Raw genomic sequence first — 8,089 nt, 5'->3', positions numbered from 1 at the left:
CTCTCACCACTACTATTCAACATAGTTTTGGCCACAGCGATCAGAGCAGAAAAAGAAATAAAAGGAATCCAAATTGGAAAAGAAGAAGTAAAACTCTCACTGTTTGCAGATGACATGATCCTCTACATAGAAAACCCTAAAGACTTCACCAGAAAATTGCTAGAGCTAATCAATGAATATAGTAAAGTTGCAGGATATAAAATCAACACACAGAAATCCCTTGCATTCCTATACACTAATAATGAGAAAACAGAAAGAGAAATTAAGGAAACAATTCCATTCACCATTGCAACAAAAAGAATAAAATACTTAGGAATAAATCTACCTAAAGAAACTAAAGACCTATATATATAAAACTATAAAACACTGATGAAAGAAATCAAAGAGGATACTAATAGATGGAGATATATACTGTGTTCATGGATCGGAAGAATCAATATAGTGAAAATGAGTACACTAACCCAAAGCAATCTATAGATTCAATGTAATCCCTATCAAGCTACCAACGGTTTTTTTTCACAGAGCTAGAACAAATAATTTCACAGTTTGTATGGAAATACAAAAAACCTCGAATAGCCGAAGCAATCTTGAGAAAGAAGAATGGAACTGGTGGAATCAACCTGCCTGACTTCAGGCTCTACTACAAAGCCACAGTCATCAAGACAGTGTGGTACTGGCACAAAGACAGAAATATAGATCAATGGAACAAAATAGAAAGCCCAGAGATAAACGCACGTACCTATGGACACCTTATCTTTGACAAAGAAGGCAAGAATATACAATGCAGAAAAGACAATCTCTTAACAAGTGGTTCTGGGAAAACTGGTCAACCATTTGTAAAAGAATGAAACTAGAACACTTTCTAACACCATACACAAAAATAAACTCAAAATGGATTAAAGATCTAAATATAAGACCAGAAACTATAAAACTCTTAGAGGAGAACATAGGCAAAACACTCTCCAACATACATCACAGTAGGATCCTCTATGACCCACCTCCAAGAATAATGGAAATAAAAACAAAAATAAACATTTGGATCAAATTAAAGTAAAAGCTTCTGCACAACAAAAGAAACTATAAGCAAGGTGAAAAGACAGCCTTCAGAATGGGAGAAAATAATAGCAAATGAAGCAACTGACAAACAACTAATCTCAAAAATAGACAAGCAACTCCTGCAGCTCAACTCCAGAAAAATAAATGACCCAATCAAAAAATGGGCCAAGAACTAAATAGATATTTCTTCAAAGAAGACATACAGATGGCTAACAAACACATGAAAAGATGCTCAACATCACTCATTATCAGAGAAATGCAAATCAAAATCACAATGAGGCACCATTTCAGGCCAGTCAGAATGGCTGCTATCTGGAAGTCTACAAGCAATAAATGCTGGAGAGGGTGTGGAGAAAAGGGAACCCTCTTACACTGTTGGTGGAAATGCAAACTAGTACAGCCACTATGGAGAACAGTGTGGAGATTCCTTAAAAAACTGGAAAGAGAACTACCATACGACCCAGCAATCCCACTGCTGGGCATACACACTGAGGAAACCAGAATTGAAAGAGACACGTGTACCCCAATGTTCATCGCAGCACTGTTTATAATAGCCAGGACATGGAAGCAACCTAGATGTCCATCAGCAGATGAATGGATAAGAAAGCTGTAGTACATATACACAATGGAGTATTACTCAGCTATTAAAAAGAGTACATTTGAATCAGTTCTAATGAGGTGGATGAAACTGGAGCCGATTATACAGAGTGAAGTAAGCCAGAAAGAAAAACACCAATACAGTACACTAATGCACATATATGGCATTTAGAAAAATGGTAACGATAACCCTATATGCGAGACAGCAAAAGAGACACAGATGTATAGAACAGTCTTTTGGACTCTGTGGGAGAGGGAGGAGGGGAATGATTTGGGAGAATGGCATTACCATGTATAATATCATATAAGAAACGAATCGCCAGTCCAGGTTCGATGCAGGATACAAGAAGCTTGGGGCTGGTGCACTGGGATGACCCAGAGGGATGGTATGGGGAGGGAGGTGGGAAGGGGGTACGGGATTGGGAGCACGTGTACACCCGTGGTGGATTCCAGTACAATATTGTAAAGTAAAAAAAAATAATAATAAAAAAATTAAAAAAAAAAATCTCAAAGCACTTACTTCCTTTACCATGCTTTATGCTTTTGAAGTCATATTTTACATTTCAAAATTTTATGTATCACTTTAGTGATTTTAGATTCAGATGATTTTTACTACTTTTGTCTTTTAACCTTCATACTAACTTTATAGGTGATTGACCCGCTAGCTTTATTGTGTGTTTGCCTTTACTGGTGAGATTCTTTCTTTCATAATTTTCTTGTTTCTAGTTACAGCCTTTTCTTTGCTATTTAAAGCAGCTCTTTTAACATTTCATGTAGGGCTGGTTTAATGGTCCATAAATGAGCTCCTTTAGATTTTTTCTCTGGGAAGTCTTTATCAACTTTGAATTATAACCTTGCCAGGTAGAGTATTCTACACTGTAAGCTTTTTCCTTTCAGTACTATAGTAAGTCCCCTAGATATGAACCAGTTCCATTCCAAGACTGCTTTTATATGTACAATTTGTTCTTAAGTCTAGCAAAGTTAGCCTCAGTTCAGTTCAGTCGCTCAGTTGTGTCTGACTCTTTGTGACCCCATGAATTGCAACACGCCAGGCCTCCCTGTCTATCACCAACCCCTGGAGTTCACTCAGACTCACGTCCATGGAGTCAGTGATGCCATCCAGCCATTGCATCCTCTGTCATCCCCTTCATGTCCTGCCCCCAATCCCTCCCACCATCAGAGTCTTTTCCAATGAGTCAACTCTTCCCATGAGGTGGCCAAAGTATTGGAGTTTCAGCTTCAGCATCATTCCTTCCAAAGAACACCCAGGGCTGATCTCCTTCAGAATGGACTGGTTGGATCTCCTTGCAGTCCAAGGGGCTCTCAAGAGTCTTCTCCAACACCACAGTTCAAAAGCATCAATTCTTCAGCACTCAGCCTTCTTCAAAGTCCAACTCTCACATCCATACATGACCACAGGAAAAACCGTACCCTTGACTAGACGGACCTTTGTTGGCAAAGTAATGTCTCTGCTTTTGAATATGCTATCTAGGTTGGTCATAACTTTCCTTCCAAGGAGTAAGCGTCTTTTAATTTCTTGGCTGCAATTACCATCTGCAGTGATTTTGGAGCCCCCCCCAAAATAAAGTCTGACACTGTTTCCACTGTTTCCCCATCTATTTCCCATCACTATGAAGTGATGGGACCAGATGCCATGATCTTCGTTTTCTGAGTGTTGAGCTTTAAGCCAACTTTTTCACTCTCCTCTTTCACTTTCATCAAGAGGCTTTTGAGTTCCTCTTCACTTTCTGCCATAAGGGTGGTGTGATCTGCATATCTGAGGTTATTGATATTTCTCCCGGCAATCTTGATTTCAGCTTGTGTTCTTCCAGTCTGGTGTTTCTCATGCTGTACTCTGCATATAAGTTAAATAAGCAGGGTGACAATATACAGCCTTGACGTACTCCTTTTCCTATTTGGAACCAGTCTGTTGTTCCATGTCTAGTTCTAACTGTTGCTTCCCGACCTGCATACATATTTCTCAAGAGGCAGGTCAGGTGGTCTGGTATTCCCATCTCTTTCAGAATTAATGGACTGGAATGGGTGAATTTAACTCATATGACCATTATATCGACTATTGTGGGCAGGAATCCCTTAGAAGAAATGGAGTAGCCATCATGGCCAACAAAAGAGTCTGAAATGCAGTACTTGGATGCAATCTCAAAAATGACAGAATGATTTCTGTTCGTTTCCAAGGCAGACCATTCAACATCACAGTAATCAAAGTCTATGCCCCAACCAGTAACGCTGAAGAAGCTGAAGTTGAACAGTTTTACGAAGACCTACAAGACCTTTTAGAACTAACATCCCAAAAAGATGTCCTTTTCATCATAGGGGATTGGAATGCAAAAGTAGGAAGTCAAGAAACACCTGGAGTAACAGGCAAATTTGGCCTTGGAATACAGAATGAAGCAAGACAAAGACTAATAGAGTTTTGTCAAGAAAATGCACTGGTCATAGCAAACACCCTCTTCCAACAACACAAGAGAAGACTCTACACATGGACATCACCAGACGGTCAACACCGAAATCATATTGATTATATTCTTTGCAGCCAAAGATAGAGAAGCTCTATACAGTCAACAAAAACAAGACCAGAAGCTGACTGTGGCTCAGATCATGAACTCCTTATTACCAAATTCAGATTTAAATTGAAGAAAGTAGGGAAAACAACTAGACCGTTCAGGTATGACCTAAATCAAATCCCTTATGATTATACAGTGGAAGTGAGAAATAGATTTAAGGGCCTAGATCTGATAGATAGAGTGCCTGATGAACTATGGACTGAGGTTCGTGACATTGTACAGGAGACAGGGATCAAGACCATCTCCATGGAAAGAAAATGCAAACAAGCAAAATGGCTGTCTGGGGAGGCCTTACAAATAGCTGTGAAAAGAAGAGAAGTGAAAAGCAAAGGAGAAAAGGAAAGATATAAGCATCTGAACGCAGAGTTCCAAAGAATAGCAAGAAGAGATAAGAAAGCCTTCCTCAGTGATCAATGCAAAGAAATAGAGGAAAACAACAGAATGGGAAAGACTAGAGATCTCTTCAAGAATATTAGAGATACCAAAGGAACATTTCATGCAAAGATGGGCTCGATAAAGGACAGAAATGGTATGGATCTAACAGAAGCAGAAGATATTAAGAAGAGGTGGCAAGGATACACAGAAGAACTGTACAAAAAAGATCTTCACGACCCAGATAATCACGATGGTGTGATCATTGACCTAGAGCCAGACATCCTGGAATGTGAAGCCAAGTGGGCCTTAGAAAGCATCACTACGAACAAAGCTAGTGGAGGTGATGGAATTCCAGTGGAGCTATTTCAAATCCTGAAAGATGATGCTGTGAAAGTGCTGCACTCAATATGCCAGCAAACTTGGAAAAGTCAGCAGTGGCCACAGGACTGGAAAAGGTCAGTTTTTGTTCCAATCCCAAAGAAAGGCAATGCCAAAGAATGCTCAAACTACTGCACAATTGCACTCATCTCACACGCTAGTAAAGTAATGCTCAAGATTCTCCAAGCCAGGCTTCAGCAATACGTGAACCGTGAACTTCTTGATGTTCAAGCTGGTTTAAAAAAGGCAGAGAAACCAGAGATCAAATTGCCAACATCCGCTGGATGATGGAAAAAGCAAGAGAGTTCCAGAAAAACATCTACTTCTGCTTTATTGATTCTGCCAAAGCTTTTGACTGTGTAGATCACAATAAACTGTGGGAAGTTAGCCTAGGTACCCAATTAACACAATCTGATATATAGTTGGAGCATGCTGCATGTTGCTAAGTCACTTCAGTCATATCTGACTCTTCATGAGCCCATCAACTGTAGCCTGCCAGGCTCCTCTGTCCATGGGATTATCCAGGCAAGAATGCTGGAGTGGGCTGCCGTGCTCTCCTCCAGGGGTGCTCTTCTCAACCCAGGGATCAAACCCACATCTCTTACAACTCCTTCATTGGCAGATGAGTTCTTTACCACTAGTGCCCCCTGGGAAGCCCATATAGTACTGTACTGTAAAAGGTTTCTAATACCTTCCACACAAATAATACATTAAAAAAGAAACACACAAAAATAAAACATTTTTAATCTTACAGTGCCATACCTTGAAAAGTACAGTAGTACAGTATAACAGCTGGCATACAGGGGCTGGCATCAAGTGAACAGGCAGGACGAGTTAGTGACTGGAGGTGGGAGAAGGGGTGGGAGATGGAAGAGCTAAAGGCTCGTCAGCAAGAGCAGACGGAAGGCAAGCTGCACTTTCACTCATGCCCGATGTTGATGACACAGCTTCTGGTTCCTTGCTGGATTCAATTTTATCTACTAACTTATGTGATTGGACATGAAAACGCACATTCACATCTTCGAAAGTTTGAAACTTAAAGGTTTGTATGTAGGGGACGTACCGTATCATGCTAATCCTTTCTGGCCTATAAAGTTTCTGATGAAAAATCAGCTGATAGTCTTATGGGGGTTCCCTTGTACATAACTAGTTGTTTCTTACTGCTTTTAAGACTCTCTCTATATCTTTCACTTCTGGCATTTCAGTTATAATGTGCCATCATGTGGGTCTCTTTGATCATCCTGTTTGGGACATTCTGTGTTTCTTGGATGTCAATTTCCTTCACCAGGTGAGGGAAGTTTTAAATTCATTTTTGGCTGTGCTCGGTCTTTGTTGCTGCATGCAGGCTTTCTCTTGCTGTGGTGAGCAGGAGCTCCTCTCCAGCTGCAATGCGAGGGCTTCTCATTCGGTGGCTTCTCTTGTGGTGGCGTGGGGCTCTAGAGCTTGCAGGATTCAGTAGTTGTGGCACGGGGGCTTAGTTGCCCCACAGCATGTGGACTCTTTCCAGACCAGGGATTGAACCTGTGTTCCCTGCATTGGCAGGCAGATTCATATCCACTGGACCACCAGGCAAGTTCCTAGGGAAGGTTTTAGTCAGCCCAAGAGACAGGCAGTTAGTAACTTTTCTGAAAGGAAATCCCAGTGCTGCTGGACCACATCCTTCCCCCTTTTCAGCAATGCTCCTGAGGGGATGCAAAGGGCATGGGACAATTACTAAGCTTCAAACTCCCACAGGACCCCTGAGAGGGCTCTCCCTGAGGCTACCTGGGAAATACATAAATAACACAATTGCCCTTATAGCCCAGAGCTGGGAACCCTAGGGTTCCTCTGGAGGTCCTGGTATTAGTGGACAGAAACACCCCCATCTGCACCCTGCTCCAGAAGCAGGCAACCTGGACATGAGCCTGTTATTGCGTTCGTTGCTCCACACAGGAACAGCCTCTGAGTACTCAAGCAGATTTTTCATGTTAATTTCCAATGATGTAGACCATTGAAGAAGAAGCAGTAGGTCACCCTTGATGAACACAGGCAGGAAGGTAAGCTCCACAGCTGGGGTGGAAAACAAGCCCCAGTACAGCCCCCATGCACAATAGCAGACACTGCCCAAGCTGTCCTGGTGCAGTGAGGACTGTGAAGGTAGATAAAGCATTCTCTCCATCTCTGAAATGTCAGGTCAAGAAGGGAGGAATAGACCTAAGTATTTGTTCATAAAAACATAATGAAATCTTGACACTTGCATAGTTTGGGAGGAAGGATGATGTCAACCTAAAAGTCTTTTCCACCAGAAGACGAGAGATTCCCAAGGCAGATTGTGGGAGCTGCCTAAAATGAGGGGCAGTAAAGAGGTGATGGGGAACACCAGGCAAAGTAGTTTCCCTGCAGGCTGGTATGCCCAGAAGGGCTCCACAGAGACAACAGCGGGGTTTATTATTTATTGATTTTTTTATGGCTGTCCTGGGTCTTTGTTTTCTCTAGTTGCGGCGAGCAGGGGCTACCCACTAGTTGCGGTGCTCGGGCTTCTCACTGCAGCGGCTTCTCTGGTTGCAGAGCGCAGGCTCTGGGATGTGCAGGCTTCAGTAGTCGCTGCACGTGTTCTTGTAGTTGCAGCTCCTGAGTTCTAGAGCACAAGCTCAGTAGTTGTGGTGCACAGGCTTAGTGGCTCTGCCATGTGTGGGATCTTCCCAGATCAGGGATAGAGCCCGTGCCTCCTACATTGGCAGGCAGATTCTTAGCCACTGAGCCACCACAGGGAAGCCAGGGAATCCTAGCAGGGGAATTCAGAACCAGCCTCCCCATCTCTGCCCCATGGACAGCGTGAAGGACAGTTTCTTTTACACACAGAAAAGTCCAAGGTGAATCTTCTAGGATGGTTGAGGATTTCATGTTTTATTAATAACCCCTGCACTCTGAAAAGGGGAGTCTGTGTTTTGACTGAGAAATTCCTTCCCATGAGACTGATTCTTGTTATTGGATGGCCCAAGCTTGGATGGATTTGGGAATGTGCACCCTCGGTCAAGGCAAGGCTGAAGCTGGTCCGCTGTCAGTACAAGGTTCTGGACTCCTTGATTGTAGGGCCCATGGGTATAGTACTCCTCCTT

This window comes from Bos grunniens, chromosome 19, assembly GCF_055505025.1.
Source record: "Bos grunniens cultivar Pamir isolate PY7600 chromosome 19, Bosgru_T2T1.0, whole genome shotgun sequence".
Taxonomy (NCBI): Eukaryota; Metazoa; Chordata; class Mammalia; order Artiodactyla; family Bovidae; genus Bos; species Bos grunniens.
This window is presented reverse-complemented; position numbering follows the sequence as displayed.